This window comes from Artemia franciscana, unplaced genomic scaffold (genome assembly GCF_032884065.1).
Source record: "Artemia franciscana unplaced genomic scaffold, ASM3288406v1 PGA_scaffold_37, whole genome shotgun sequence".
NCBI classification, from domain to species: Eukaryota; Metazoa; Arthropoda; class Branchiopoda; order Anostraca; family Artemiidae; genus Artemia; species Artemia franciscana.
The window spans coordinates 780,291-796,607 of NW_027062675.1; the positions used below are offsets into that span (position 1 = coordinate 780,291).

The window sequence follows — 16,317 nt, forward strand, 5'->3', positions numbered from 1 at the left end:
TGACGTCAAAGCAAAACTATATCATCAAGTACTTTATAATTGCACAGATATGCCAGTGTAGCACAGCGGTATGTGCATCCGTATACAGCTATATGCGGGAGGTCGTAGGTTCGAATCCTGCCACTGGCAATTTTTTAAATATTTTGAATATTAAAAAAAAAACTCTATTTATAATTATTACATGACACCTTCTATTTTGAGTAATAAATTTACTTTGGGATGCTGTTTTTTGACCAGATTATTGCTATCTGACCAACAATGATGAGACTGAATTTTTCAAAAATATTTAAACACTGGAAAATTAATTTTTTTTGCTGTTAAAATAATCAGTGAAACTCTAGAGATCTATGGTTTGGAGTCAGGGAATTTTGCATAATATTCCAAACAAGGGAGTTTTAAAAAGATAATTAGTGGGCAATATTTTTTTGAAAGATCATTAACTTTATGGTCAAGCAGTGATTTATTTTAATGATTTAAATTGTTAACTACAATGTTTATTATTACATGAATCCTACTATCTTTAGTAATAAATTTACTTTTGGATATGTTGTGTTTCGACTAGGTTGCGGCTATATCATGAACAATAATGAGACTAAATTTTTCAAAGATTAAACAAAGAAAAATAAAATTTTTCTCTGTTGAAATAATAAATGAAACTCCCGAGAACTATGCGTTGAAGTCAGTGAAACATGGCATAATATTCCAGGGAAGGGACTTTTAAAAAGAAACTCGTTGGGCAATAGTTTGTTAAAAGATCATTAACTTTATGGCCAAGCAATGATTTAATTTTTAATAGTATTTATTGTTTACTAAATAGCATTTGATGTAGCAATTTTTTAAAGTAAGCCACTAAACAGTTTTTTTACGATTTTTATTACTCCGTTATTTGCGGAGATAGATGAAGAATGAAAGGTGTTTTCGATACGAGTAATTTTTTTTCGCTGTTGAAATAATCAGTCAAACTCCAGAGATCTATGCTTTGAAGTCATGGAAATATGACATAATGTTCCAGAGAAGAGAGTTTTTAAATTATAATTAGTGGGCAATATTTTGTTGAAAGATCATTAATTTTATGGTCAAGCAGTGATTTAATTTGTTATGATGGTTTTTGTTAACTACAATGTTTATTATTACATGAATCCTGCTATCTTGAGTAATAAATTTACTTTGGGATATGTTGTGTTTTGACTAGGTTGAAGCTATCTCATCAAAAATGATGAGACTCAATTTTTCGAAGATGAAACAACGAGAAATACAAGTTTTTTCTGTTGAAATAATACGTGAAACTCCAGAAAACTATACATTGAAGTCAGGGAAACATGGCATAAATATTCCAGAGAAGGGACTTTTAAAAAGACACTCGTTGGGGAATGGTTTGTTAAAAGTTCAATAACCTTATGGCCAAGCAGTGATTTAATTTTCAATAGTATCTATTTTTAACTAAAAAGCATTTGATAATTAGTGGGTAATATTTTGTTGAAACATCAACTACATCTTTGTATCTATTTTTTAAGGAATGGTAATTATTACTTTCCTCAGGATCAGAAATAAAAAGTTATCCTTAAAACAAATGTTTAAGATTTTTAAAAAGCCTGACGTCAAAGCGAAACTATATCATCAAGTACTTTATAATTGAGTTTTATTACTAAGCCAGTGTAGCACAGCGGTATGTGCATCCGTATGATGATATATGCGGGAGGTCGCAGGTTCGAATCCTGCCACTGGCAATTCTTTAAATATTTTGAATATTAAAAAAAACCTCTATTTATAATTATTACATGACACCTTCTATTTTGAGTAATAAATTTACTTTGGGATGCTGTTTTTTGACCAGATTATTGCTATCTGACCAACAATGATGAGACTGAATTTTTCAAAGATATTTAAACACAGGAAAATTAATTTTTTTTTTTTGCTGTTAAAATAATCAGTGAAACTCTAGAGATCTATGGTTTGGAGTCAGGGAATTTTGCATAATATTCCAAACAAGGGAGTTTTTATGGTCAAGCAGTGATTTAATTTGTTATGATGGTTTTTGTTAACTACAATGTTTATTATTACATGAATCCTGCTATCTTGAGTAATAAATTTACTTTGGGATATGTTGTGTTTTGACTAGGTTGAAGCTATCTCATCAAAAATGATGAGACTCAATTTTTCGAAGATGAAACAACGAGAAATACAAGTTTTCTCTGTTGAAATAATACGTGAAACTCCAGAAAACTATGCATTGAAGTCAGGGAAACATGGCATAAATATTCCAGAGAAGGGACTTTTAAAAAGACACTCGTTGGGGAATGGTTTGTTAAAAGTTCAATAACCTTATGGCCAAGCAGTGATTTAATTTTCAATAGTATCTAATTTTAACTAAAAAGCATTTGGTAATTAGTGGGTAATATTTTGTTGAAACATCAACTACATCTTTGTATCTATTTTTTAGGGAATGGTAATTATTACTTTCCTCAGGATCAGAAATAAAAAGTTATCCTTAAAACAAATGTTTAAGATTTTTAAAAAGCCTGACGTCAAAGCGAAACTATATCATCAAGTACTTTATAATTGAGTTTTATTACTAAGCCAGTGTAGCACAGCGGTATGTGCATCCGTATGATGATATATGCGGGAGGTCGCAGGTTCGAATCCTGCCACTGGCAATTCTTTAAATATTTTGAATATTAAAAAAACCTCTATTTATAATTATTACATGACACCTTCTATTTTGAGTAATAAATTTACTTTGGGATGCTGTTTTTTGACCAGATTATTGCTATCTGACCAACAATGATGAGACTGAATTTTTCAAAAATATTTAAACACAGGAAAATTAATTTTTTTTTGCTGTTAAGATAATCAGTGACACTCTAGAGATCTATGGTTTGGAGTCAGGGAATTTTGCATAATATTCCAAACAAGGGAGTTTTTATGGTCAAGCAGTGATTTAATTTGTTATGATGGTTTTTGTTAACTACAATGTTTATTATTACATGAATCCTGCTATCTTGTGTAATAAATTTACTTTGGGATATGTTGTGTTTTGACTAGGTTGAAGCTATCTCATCAAAAATGATGAGACTCAATTTTTCGAAGATGAAACAACGAGAAATACAAGTTTTCTCTATTGAAATAATACGTGAAACTCCAGAAAACTATGCATTGAAGTCAGGGAAACATGGCATAAATATTCCAGAGAAGGGACTTTTAAAAAGACACTCGTTGGGGAATGGTTTGTTAAAAGTTCAATAGCCTTATGGCCAAGCAGTGATTTAATTTTCAATAGTATCTATTTTTAACTAAAAAGCATTTGATAATTAGTGGGTAATATTTTGTTGAAACATCAACTACATCTTTGTATCTATTTTTTAAGGAATGGTAATTATTACTTTCCTCAGGATCAGAAATAAAAAGTTATCCTTAAAACAAATGTTTAAGATTTTTAAAAAGCCTGACGTCAAAGCGAAACTATATCATCAAGTACTTTATAATTGAGTTTTATTACTAAGCCAGTGTAGCACAGCGGTATGTGCATCCGTATGATGATATATGCGGGAGGTCGCAGGTTCGAATCCTGACACTGGCAATTCTTTAAATATTCTGAATATTAAAAAAAACCTCTATTTATAATTATTACATGACACCTTCTATTTTGAGTAATAAATTTACTTTGGGATGATGTTTTTTGACCAGATTATTGCTATCTGACCAACAATGATGAGACTGAATTTTTCAAAAATATTTAAACACAGGAAAATTAATTTTTTTTTTTGCTGTTAAAATAATCAGGGAAACTCTAGAGATCTATGGTTTGGAGTCAGGGAATTTTGCATAATATTCCAAACAAGGGAGTTTTTATGGTCAAGCAGTGATTTAATTTGTTATGATGGTTTTTGTTAACTACAATGTTTATTATTACATGAATCCTGCTATCTTGAGTAATAAATTTACTTTGGGATATGTTGTGTTTTGACTAGGTTGAAGCTATCTCATCAAAAATGATGACACTCAATTTTTCGAAGATGAAACAACGAGAAATACAAGTTTTCTCTGTTGAAATAATACGTGAAACTCCAGAAAACTATGCATTGAAGTCAGGGAAACATGGCATAAATATTCCAGAGAAGGGACTTTTAAAAAGACACTCGTTGGGGAATGGTTTGTTAAAAGTTCAATAACCTTATGGCCAAGCAGTGATTTAATTTTCAATAGTATCTATTTTTAACTAAAAAGCATTTGATAATTAGTGGGTAATATTTTGTTGAAACATCAACTACATCTTTGTATCTATTTTTTAAGGAATGGTAATTATTACTTTCCTCAGGATCAGAAATAAAAAGTTATCCTTAAAACAAATGTTTAAGATTTTTAAAAAACCTGACGTCAAAGCGAAACTATATCATCAAGTACTTTATAATTGAGTTTTATTACTAAGCCAGTGTAGCACAGCGGTATGTGCATCCGTATGATGATATATGCGGGAGGTCGCAGGTTCGAATCCTGCCACTGGCAATTCTTTAAATATTTGGAATATTAAAAAAAACCTCTATTTATAATTATTACATGACACCTTCTATTTTGAGTAATAAATTTACTTTGGGATGCTGTTTTTTGACCAGATTATTGCTATCTGACCAACAATGATGAGACTGAATTTTTCAAAAATATTTAAACACAGGAAAATTAATTTTTTTTTTTTGCTGTTAAAATAATCAGTGAAACTCTAGAGATCTATGGTTTGGAGTCAGGGAATTTTGCATAATATTCCAAACAAGGGAGTTTTTATGGTCAAGCAGTGATTTAATTTGTTATGATGGTTTTTGTTAACTACAATGTTTATTATTACATGAATCCTGCTATCTTGAGTAATAAATTTACTTTGGGATATGTTGTGTTTTGACTAGGTTGAAGCTATCTCATCAAAAATGATGAGACTCAATTTTTCGAAGATGAAACAACGAGAAATACAAGTTTTCTCTGTTGAAATAATACGTGAAACTCCAGAAAACTATGCATTGAAGTCAGGGAAACATGGCATAAATATTCCAGAGAAGGGACTTTTAAAAAGACACTCGTTGGGGAATGGTTTGTTAAAAGTTCAATAACCTTATGGCCAAGCAGTGATTTAATTTTCAATAGTATCTATTTTTAACTAAAAAGCATTTGATAATTAGTGGGTAATATTTTGTTGAAACATCAACTACATCTTTGTATCTATTTTTTAAGGAATGGTAATTATTACTTTCCTCAGGATCAGAAATAAAAAGTTATCCTTAAAACAAATGTTTAAGATTTTTAAAAAGCCTGACGTCAAAGCGAAACTATATCATCAAGTACTTTATAATTGAGTTTTATTACTAAGCCAGTGTAGCACAGCGGTATGTGCATCCGTATGATGATATATGCGGGAGGTCGCAGGTTCGAATCCTGCCACTGGCAATTTTTGAAATATTTTGAATATTAAAAAAAACCTCTATTTATAATTATTACATGACACCTTCTATTTTGAGTAATAAGTTTACTTTGGGATGATGTTTTTTGACCAGATTATTGCTATCTGACCAACAATGATGAGACTGAATTTTTCAAAAATATTTAAACACAGGAAAATTAATTTTTTTTTTTTGCTGTTAAAATAATCAGGGAAACTCTAGAGATCTATGGTTTGGAGTCAGGGAATTTTGCATAATATTCCAAACAAGGGAGTTTTTATGGTCAAGCAGTGATTTAATTTGTTATGATGGTTTTTGTTAACTACAATGTTTATTATTACATGAATCCTGCTATCTTGAGTAATAAATTTACTTTGGGATATGTTGTGTTTTGACTAGGTTGAAGCTAACTCATCAAAAATGATGAGACTCAATTTTTCGAAGATGAAACAACGAGAAATACAAGTTTTCTCTGTTGAAATAATACGTGAAACTCCAGAAAACTATGCATTGAAGTCAGGGAAACATGGCATAAATATTCCAGAGAAGGGACTTTTAAAAAGACACTCGTTGGGGAATGGTTTGTTAAAAGTTCAATAACCTTATGGCCAAGCAGTGATTTAATTTTCAATAGTATCTATTTTTAACTAAAAAGCATTTGATAATTAGTGGGTAATATTTTGTTGAAACATCAACTACATCTTTGTATCTATTTTTTAAGGAATGGTAATTATTACTTTCCTCAGGATCAGAAATAAAAAGTTATCCTTAAAACAAATGTTTAAGATTTTTAAAAAGCCTGACGTCAAAGCGAAACTATATCATCAAGTACTTTATAATTGAGTTTTATTACTAAGCCAGTGTAGCACAGCGGTATGTGCATCCGTATGATGATATATGCGGGAGGTCGCAGGTTCGAATCCTGCCACTGGCAATTCTTTAAATATTTTGAATATTAAAAAAAACCTCTATTTATAATTATTACATGACACCTTCTATTTTGAGTAATAAATTTACTTTGGGATGCTGTTTTTTGACCAGATTATTGCTATCTGACCAACAATGATGAGACTGAATTTTTCAAAAATATTTAAACACAGGAAAATTAATTTTTTTTTTTGCTGTTAAAATAATCAGTGAAACTCTAGAGATCTATGGTTTGGAGTCAGGGAATTTTGCATAATATTCCAAACAAGGGAGTTTTTATGGTCAAGCAGTGATTTAATTTGTTATGATATTTTTTGTTAACTACAATGTTTATTATTACATGAATCCTGCTATCTTGAGTAATAAATTTACTTTGGGATATGTTGTGTTTTGACTAGGTTGAAGCTATCTCATCAAAAATGATGAGACTCAATTTTTCGAAGATGAAACAACGAGAAATACAAGTTTTCTCTGTTGAAATAATACGTGAAACTCCAGAAAACTATGCATTGAAGTCAGGGAAACATGGCATAAATATTCCAGAGAAGGGACTTTTAAAAAGACACTCGTTGGGGAATGGTTTGTTAAAAGTTCAATAACCTTATGGCCAAGCAGTGATTTAATTTTCAATAGTATCTATTTTTAACTAAAAAGCATTTGATAATTAGTGGGTAATATTTTGTTGAAACATCAACTACATCTTTGTATCTATTTTTTAAGGAATGGTAATTATTACTTTCCTCAGGATCAGAAATAAAAAGTTATCCTTAAAACAAATGTTTAAGATTTTTAAAAAGCCTGACGTCAAAGCGAAACTATATCATCAAGTACTTTATAATTGAGTTTTATTACTAAGCCAGTGTAGCACAGCGGTATGTGCATCCGTATGATGATATATGCGGGAGGTCGCAGGTTCGAATCCTGCCACTGGCAATTTTTGAAATATTTTGAATATTAAAAAAAACCTCTATTTATAATTATTACATGACACCTTCTATTTTGAGTAATAAATTTACTTTGGGATGATGTTTTTTGACCAGATTATTGCTATCTGACCAACAATGATGAGACTGAATTTTTCAAAAATATCTAAACACAGGAAAATTAATTTTTTTTTTGCTGTTAAAATAATCAGGGAAACTCTAGAGATCTATGGTTTGGAGTCAGGGAATTTTGCATAATATTCCAAACAAGGGAGTTTTTATGGTCAAGCAGTGATTTAATTTGTTATGATGGTTTTTGTTAACTACAATGTTTATTATTACATGAATCCTGCTATCTTGAGTAATAAATTTACTTTGGGATATGTTGTGTTTTGACTAGGTTGAAGCTATCTCATCAAAAATGATGAGACTCAATTTTTCGAAGATGAAACAACGAGAAATACAAGTTTTCTCTGTTGAAATAATACGTGAAACTCCAGAAAACTATGCATTGAAGTCAGGGAAACATGGCATAAATATTCCAGAGAAGGGACTTTTAAAAAGACACTCGTTGGGGAATGGTTTGTTAAAAGTTCAATAACCTTATGGCCAAGCAGTGATTTAATTTTCAATAGTATCTATTTTTAACTAAAAAGCATTTGATAATTAGTGGGTAATATTTTGTTGAAACATCAACTACATCTTTGTATCTATTTTTTAAGGAATGGTAATTATTACTTTCCTCAGGATCAGAAATAAAAAGTTATCCTTAAAACAAATGTTTAAGATTTTTAAAAAGCCTGACGTTAAAGCGAAACTATATCATCAAGTACTTAATAATTGAGTTTTATTACTAAGCCAGTGTAGCACAGCGGTATGTGCATCCGTATGATGATATATGCGGGAGGTCGCAGGTTCGAATCCTGGCACAGGCAATTTTAAAATATTTTGAATAAAATAAAAAACCTCTATTTATAAGTATTACATTATACCTTCTATTTTGAGTAATAAATTTACTTTGGGATGCTGTTTTTTGACCAGATTATTGCTATCTGACCAACAATGATGAGACTGAATTTTTCAAAAATATTTAAACACAGGAAAATTAATTTTTTTTTGCTGTTAAAATAATCAGTGAAACTCTAGAGATCTATGGTTTGGAGTCAGGGAATTTTGCATAATATTCCAAACAAGGGAGTTTTTATGGTCAAGCAGTGATTTAATTTGTTATGATGGTTTTTGTTAACTACAATGTTTATTATTACATGAATCCTGCTATCTTGAGTAATAAATTTACTTTGGGATATGTTGTGTTTTGACTAGGTTGAAGCTATCTCATCAAAAATGATGAGACTCAATTTTTCGAAAATGAAACAACGAGAAATACAAGTTTTCTCTGTTGAAATAATACGTGAAACTCCAGAAAACTATGCATTGAAGTCAGGGAAACATGGCATAAATATTCCAGAGAAGGGACTTTTAAAAAGACACTCGTTGGGGAATGGTTTGTTAAAAGTTCAATAACCTTATGGCCAAGCAGTGATTTAATTTTCAATAGTATCTATTTTTAACTAAAAAGCATTTGATAATTAGTGGGTAAAATTTTGTTGAAACATCAACTACATCTTTGTATCTATTTTTTAAGGAATGGTAATTATTACTTTCCTCAGGATCAGAAATAAAAAGTTATCCTTAAAACAAATGTTTAAGATTTTTAAAAAGCCTGACGTCAAAGCGAAACTATATCATCAAGTACTTTATAATTGAGTTTTATTACTAAGCCAGTGTAGCACAGCGGTATGTGCATCCGTATGATGATATATGCGGGAGGTTGCAGGTTCGAATCCTGCCACTGGCAATTTTTTAAATATTTTGAAAATTAAAAAAAACCTCTATTTATAATTATTACATGACACCTTCTATTTTGAGTAATAAATTTACTTTGGGATGCTGTTTTTTGACCAGATTATTGCTATCTGACCAACAATGATGAGACTGAATTTTTCAAAAATATTTAAACACAGGAAAATTAATTTTTTTTTTGCTGTTAAAATAATCAGTGAAACTCTAGAGATCTATGGTTTGGAGTCAGGGAATTTTGCATAATATTCCAAACAAGGGAGTTTTTATGGTCAAGCAGTGATTTAATTTGTTATGATGGTTTTTGTTAACTACAATGTTTATTATTACATGAATCCTGCTATCTTGAGTAATAAATTTACTTTGGGATATGTTTTGTTTTGACTAGGTTGAAGCTATCTCATCAAAAATGATGAGACTCAATTTTTCGAAGATGAAATCACGAGAAATACAAGTTTTCTCTGTTGAAATAATACGTGAAACTCCAGAAAACTATGCATTGAAGTCAGGGAAACATGGCATAAATATTCCAGAGAAGGGACTTTTAAAAAGACACTCGTTGGGGAATGGTTTGTTAAAAGTTCAATAACCTTATGGCCAAGCAGTGATTTAATTTTCAATAGTATCTATTTTAAACTAAAAAGCATTTGATAATTAGTGGGTAATATTTTGTTGAAACATCAACTACATCTTTGTATCTATTTTTTAAGGAATGGTAATTATTACTTTCCTCAGGATCAGAAATAAAAAGTTATCCTTAAAACAAATGTTTAAGATTTTTAAAAAGCCTGACGTCAAAGCGAAACTATATCATCAAGTACTTTATAATTGAGTTTTATTACTAAGCCAGTGTAGCAAAGCGGTATGTGCATCCGTATGATGATATATGCGGGAGGTCGCAGGTTCGAATCCTGCCACTGGCAATTTTTTAAATATTTTGAATATTAAAAAAAACCTCTATTTATAATTATTACATGACACCTTCTATTTTGAGTAATAAATTTACTTTGGGATGCTGTTTTTTGACCAGATTATTGCTATCTGACCAACAATGATGAGACTGAATTTTTCAAAAATATTTAAACACAGGAAAATTAATTTTTTTTTTTGCTGTTAAAATAATCAGTGAAACTCTAGAGATCTATGGTTTGGAGTCAGGGAATTTTTCATAATATTCCAAACAAGGGAGTTTTAAAAAGATAATTAGTGGGCAATATTTTTTTGAAAGATCATTAACTTTATGGTCAAGCAGTGATTTAATTTAATTATTTAAATTGTTTACTACAATGTTTATTATTACATGAATCCTACTATCTTGAGTAATAAATTTACTTTTGGATATGTTGTGTTTCGACTAGGTTGCGCCTATATCATGAACAATAATGAGACTAAATTTTTCAAAGATTAAACAAAGAAAAATACAATTTTTCTCTGTTGAAATAATAAATGAAACTCCCGAGAACTATGCGTTGAAGTCAGTGAAACATGGCATAATATTCCAGGGAAGGGACTTTTAAAAAGAAACTCGTTGGGCAATAGTTTGTTAAAAGATCATTAACTTTATGGCCAAGCAATGATTTAATTTTTAATAGTATTTATTGTTAACTAAAAAGCATTTGATGTAGCAATTTTTTAAAGTAAGCCACTAAACAGTTTTTTTACGATTTTTATTACTCCGTTATTTGCGGAGATAGATGAAGAATGAAAGATGTTTTCGATACGAGTAATTTTTTTTTCGCTGTTGAAATAATCAGTCAAACTCCAGAGATCTATGCTTTGAAGTCATGGAAATATGACATAATATTCCAGAGAAGAGAGTTTTTAAAAGATAATTAGTGGGCAATATTTTGTTGAAAGATCATTAATTTTATTGTCAAGCAGTGATTTAATTTGTTATGATGGTTTTTGTTAACTACAATGTTTATTATTAAATGAATCCTGCTATCTTGAGTAATAAATTTACTTTGGGATATGTTGTGTTTTGACTAGGTTGAAGCTATCTCATCAAAAATGATGAGACTCAATTTTTCGAAGATGAAACAACGAGAAATACAAGTTTTCTCTGTTGAAATAATACGTGAAACTCCAGAAAACTATGCATTGAAGTCAGGGAAACATGGCATAAATATTCCAGAGAAGGGACTTTTAAAAATACACTCGTTGGGGAATGGTTTGTTAAAAGTTCAATAGCCTTATGGCCAAACAGTGATTTAATTTTCAATAGTATCTATTTTTAACTAAAAAGCATTTGATGTAGCAATTTATTTAAAGTAAGCCACTAACCAGTTTTTTTTGCGATTTTTCAGAACTCCGTTATTGGCGGAAATACATAAAGAATAAAAGATGTTTTCGATACGAATAATTTGTTTTCTCTGTTAAAATCAGTGAAACTCCAGAGATCTATGCTTTGCAGTCAGGAAAATATGGCAAAATATTCCAGAGAATGGAGTTTTAAAAAGATAATTAGTGGGCAATATTTTGTTGAAAGATCATTAACTTTATGCTCAAGCAGTGATTTAATTTTAAACGAGGTTTATTGTTAACTACAATGTTTATTATTACATGAATCCTGCTATCTTGAGTAATAAATTTACCCTTTGGGATATGTCGTGTGTTGACTAGGTTGCAGCTATCTCATCAACAATGACGATATATGAGTTAAAATGGCGATATACGCGAATATGGTGAATATGGCGCTATAAAATCGCCATATTTCAATATGGCGATATGGCGAATGACGATATACGATTACAAAATAATGGTTAACATGGTTATTTATTATAGCCACATAAATTAATTTTCGTGAAGATTTTTCCTCTCAAAGAAGTAATCCACTTGAAACAAGTGAATATTATTATAAATTAAATTTCAAGAAGAAAAATTTCATGATAAATTTAAGTCTCACGAACAAAAATCAGCAAGCAACAAGTCCCACGAACAAATTCAGTTTCACAAGGAGAAAAATTAATGTACAGGTTTCAAGAAGAGAAAAATCAACATGCAACAAGTTTCACGAAGAAAAACCTCAGAATGCAACATTTTCCATAAACAAAACCGTGTGGCAAAAAATTACTGTGAAAGTTTCACTAAGAGAAAAATCAGCGACTCATGAAAAAGAAATAAAAATACAACAAATTTCTCAGCGAAGTAATTTACTTGAAACAAGTGAATATTATTATAATTTCAATTTCAAGTAGAAAAATTTCAACATAAATTTAAGTTTCACGAACAAAAATCAGCAAGCAATAAGTCCCACGAACATATTCACAAGGAGAAAAATTAATGTACAGGTTTCACGAAGAGAAAAATCAACATGCAATAAGTTTCACGAGCATAAATATCAAGATAAGTTAAGTTTTATGAACAAATATCCATACACAACAAATTCCACGAACTAAACAGGCTCCACAAATAGAAAAATCAATTTACAAGTTTCACGATGAGAAGAATCAACATGCAACAAGTTTTAATAAAGAAGAAATTAGAACAAAACAAATTTTTAAAGATATAAATCAAGATACATTAAGGTTTTTGAAGAAAAAATCCAAATGCATCAAGTTTCACGAAAATTTAGCTCGCATCATGTTCCACGAAAAGGAATATCATGATAACTAAAGTTTCACGAGAGAATAAATCAACAAACGACAATTTTCACAAAGAAAATGTCAAGATAAATTAAGTTTCATGAACAAAAATCAGCACGCAAAATTTCCAAGAACAAAACCAGTTTCACGTGAAGAAAAATAAATGTTCAAGTTTTACAAAGAGAAAAATGAGCATGTAGAAAGTTTGACGAAAAAAACATAACAAGTTTCTAGAAAATTGGAAATTCGCAAGGACCTATTATATACACAAAATTGCACGTTTAATCCAAACGATCAAGAAATATCTCAATATATTTTCAACAAGTGTTGTACGTTGCGACGCTTGAAAATTTTGCTAATTTCATCAAAAGACCGACCAAGATTTAGATACTCAGTTTTCGACGCTCAAGGCACACTTCACTCCCAGCCTACACAAAGAACCACAGACCCTTCTCCATTATAGCTGAAGTTCTATTATATACAACTATGCGTCTCAGTATGTGTATGTTATTTTGACAATTTTAAGACAATTGAATACCTCAGAATTTTCAAACAATTGCTTTTTAGCCTTTTTTTAGCTACAATTGTTTTTTTGCACCATAAAATGGCTAAAACCACCGCTTTGCTCTGGGACAATCTTTGTGGCTATAATAAATGTCTATAATAAACGTTTAATCCAAACGATCAAGAAATATTTTTATTATATACAACTTTGTTATATAAACAAATATAACTTTGTTATATAAACAAATGTTTTATTATAGAACTTTGTTTAATCCAAACGATCAAGAAATATCTCAATATATTTTCAACAAGTGTTGTACGTTGCGACGCTTGAAAATTTTGCTAATTTCATCAAAAGACCCACCAAGATTTAGATACTCAGTTTTCGACGCTCAAGGCACACTTCACTCCCAGCCTACACAAAGAACCACAGACTCTTCTCCATTATAGCTGAAGTTCTATTATATACAACTATGTGTCTCAGTATGTGTATGTTATTTTGACAATTTTAAGACAATTGAATACCTCAGAATTTTCAAACAATTGCTTTTTAGCTTTGTTTTTAGCTACAATTGTTTTTTTGCACCATAAAATGGCTAAAACCACCGCTTTGCTCTGGGACAATCTTTGTGGCTATAATAAATGTCTAAATTTTTCAACATAGTTTTCCTCGTGAAATTTGTTGTATGTAGTTTTTTCTTCGTGAAACATTATATAGGCAGATTTTTGTTCGTGAAACTTGTTGCATGTGGATTAAATTTCCGTGAAATGTGTTGCTTGCTGATTTTCTTAATTTATCTTTATATTTTTCTCGTTAAACTTATTCTATGTTGTTTTATTCTTTTGTGAAACTTAATTTATCATGATGTTTATCTTCTTGAACTTGTTGCGTGTTGGTGTTTGTTCGTGAAACATGATGCGTACTGTTTTTGCTCGTGAAACTTGTTCTATGGGGATTGTTTTTTCGGGAGACTTAATGTATCTTACTTTGTACTTTCTAGAAACTTGTTATGTTTTTTTCGTCAAACTTTCTACATGCTCATTTTTCTCTTTGTAAAACTTGTACATTTATTTTTCTTCACGTGAAACTGGTTTTGTTCTTGGAAATTTTGCGTGCTGATTTTTGTTCATGAAACTTAATTTATCTTGACATTTTCTTTGTGAAAATTGTCGTTTGTTGATTTATTCTCTCGTGAAGCTTTAGTTATCATGATATTCTTTTTCGTGGAACATGATGCAAGCTAAATTTTCGTGAAACTTGATGCATTTGAATTTTTTTTTCAAAAACCTTAATGTATCTTGATTTATATCTTTAAAAATTTGTTTTGTTCTCATTTCTTCTTTATTGAAACTTGTTGCATGTTGATTTTTCTCATCGTGAAACTTGTAAATTGATTTAATTACTCGATACTGCAACATGAACAAAATTGGAAATTCGCAAGGACCTATTATATACACAAAATTGCACGTTTAATCCAAACTATCAAGAAATATCTCAATATATTTTCAACAAGTGTTGTACGTTGCGACACTTGAAAATTTTGCTAATTTCATCAAAAGACCCACTAAGATTTAGATACTCAGTTTTCGACGCTCAAGGCAAACTTCACTCCCAGCCTACACAAAGAACCACAGACCCTTCTCCATTATAGCTGAAGTTCTATTATATACAACTATGTGTCTCAGTATGTGTATGTTATTTTGACAATTTTAAGACAATTGAATACCTCAAAAATTTCAAACAATTGCTTTTTAGCTTTTTTTAGCTACAATTGTTTTTTTGCACCATAAAATGGCTAAAACCACCGCTTTGCTCTGGGACAATCTTTGTGGCTATAATAAATGTCTAAATTTTTCAACATAGTTTTCGTCGTGAAATTTGTTGTATGCAGTTTTTTCTTCGTGAAACATTATATAGGCAGATTTTTGTTCGTGAAACTTGTTGCATGTGGATTAAATTTCCGTGAAATGTGTTGCTTGCTGATTTTCTTAATTTATCTTTATATTTTTCTCGTTAAACTTATTCTATGTTGTTTTATTCTTTTGTGAAACTTAATTTATCATGATGTTTATCTTCTTGAACTTGTTGCGTGTGGGTGTTTGTTCGTGAAACATGATACGTACTGTTTTTGCTCGTGAAACGTGTTCTATGTGGATTCTTTTTTCGAGAGACTTAATGTATCTTACTTTGCACTTTCTAGAAACTTGTTATGTTTTTTTCGTAAAACTTTCTACATGCTCATTTTTCTCTTTGTAAAACTTGTACATTTATTTTTCTTCATGTGAAACTGGTTTTGTTCTTGGAAATTTTGCGTGCTGATTTTTGTTCATGAAACTTAATTTATCTTGACATTTTCTTTATGAAAATTGTCGTTTGTTGATTTATTCTCTCGTGAAACTTTAGTTATCATGATATTCTTTTTCGTGGAACATGATGCAAGCTAAATTTTTGTGAAACTTGATACATTTGGATTTTTTCTTCAAAAACCTTAATGTATCTTGATTTATATCTTTAAAAATTTGTTTTGTTCTCATTTCTTCTTTATTGAAACTTGTTGCTTGTTGATTTTTCTCATCGTGAAACTTGTAAATTGATTTAATCACTCGATACTGCAACATGAACAAAATTGGAAATTCGCAAGGACCTATTATATACACAAAATTCCACGTTTAATCCAAACGATCAAGAAATATCTCAATATATTTTCAACAAGTGTTGTACGTTGCGACGCTTGAAATTTTGCTAATTTCATCAAAAGACGCACCAAGATTTAGATACTCAGTTTTCGACGCTCAAGGCACACTTCACTCCCAGCCTACACAAAGAACCACAGATCCTTCTCCATTATAGCTGAAGTTCTATTATATACAACTATGTGTCTCAGTATGTGTATGTTATTTTGACAATTTTAAGACAATTGAATATCTCAGAATTTTCAAACAATTGCTTTTTAGCTTTTTTTAGCTACAATTGTTTTTTTGCACCATAAAATGGCTAAAACCACCGGTTTGCTCTGGGACAATCTTTGTGGCTATAATAAATGTCTAAATTTTTCAACATAGTTTTCGTCGTGAAATTTGTTGTATGCAGTTTTT

General features: G+C 30.2%; 6 non-coding genes and 1 pseudogene across 6 annotated transcripts; all 7 read left to right on the forward strand.

The window, feature by feature from the left end:
* The window catches only part of LOC136041766 (uncharacterized), a 92,385-nt pseudogene that overhangs the window by 51,184 nt on the left and 24,884 nt on the right, over positions 1 to 16,317 (forward strand).
* Trnai-gau (transfer RNA isoleucine (anticodon GAU)) lies at positions 1,650 to 1,727 on the forward strand. Its single transcript is given in 2 exon segments — positions 1,650 to 1,686; positions 1,692 to 1,727. It is a non-coding gene; the product is annotated as a tRNA-Ile (tRNA).
* Trnai-gau (transfer RNA isoleucine (anticodon GAU)) lies at positions 2,577 to 2,654 on the forward strand. The gene is given in 2 exon segments: positions 2,577 to 2,613; positions 2,619 to 2,654. It is a non-coding gene; the product is annotated as a tRNA-Ile (tRNA).
* Trnai-gau (transfer RNA isoleucine (anticodon GAU)) lies at positions 4,426 to 4,503 on the forward strand. Its single transcript is given in 2 exon segments — positions 4,426 to 4,462; positions 4,468 to 4,503. It is a non-coding gene; the product is annotated as a tRNA-Ile (tRNA).
* Trnai-gau (transfer RNA isoleucine (anticodon GAU)) lies at positions 5,353 to 5,430 on the forward strand. Its single transcript is given in 2 exon segments — positions 5,353 to 5,389; positions 5,395 to 5,430. It is a non-coding gene; the product is annotated as a tRNA-Ile (tRNA).
* Positions 6,280 to 6,357, forward strand: Trnai-gau (transfer RNA isoleucine (anticodon GAU)). Its single transcript is given in 2 exon segments — positions 6,280 to 6,316; positions 6,322 to 6,357. It is a non-coding gene; the product is annotated as a tRNA-Ile (tRNA).
* Trnai-gau (transfer RNA isoleucine (anticodon GAU)) lies at positions 7,206 to 7,283 on the forward strand. Its single transcript is given in 2 exon segments — positions 7,206 to 7,242; positions 7,248 to 7,283. It is a non-coding gene; the product is annotated as a tRNA-Ile (tRNA).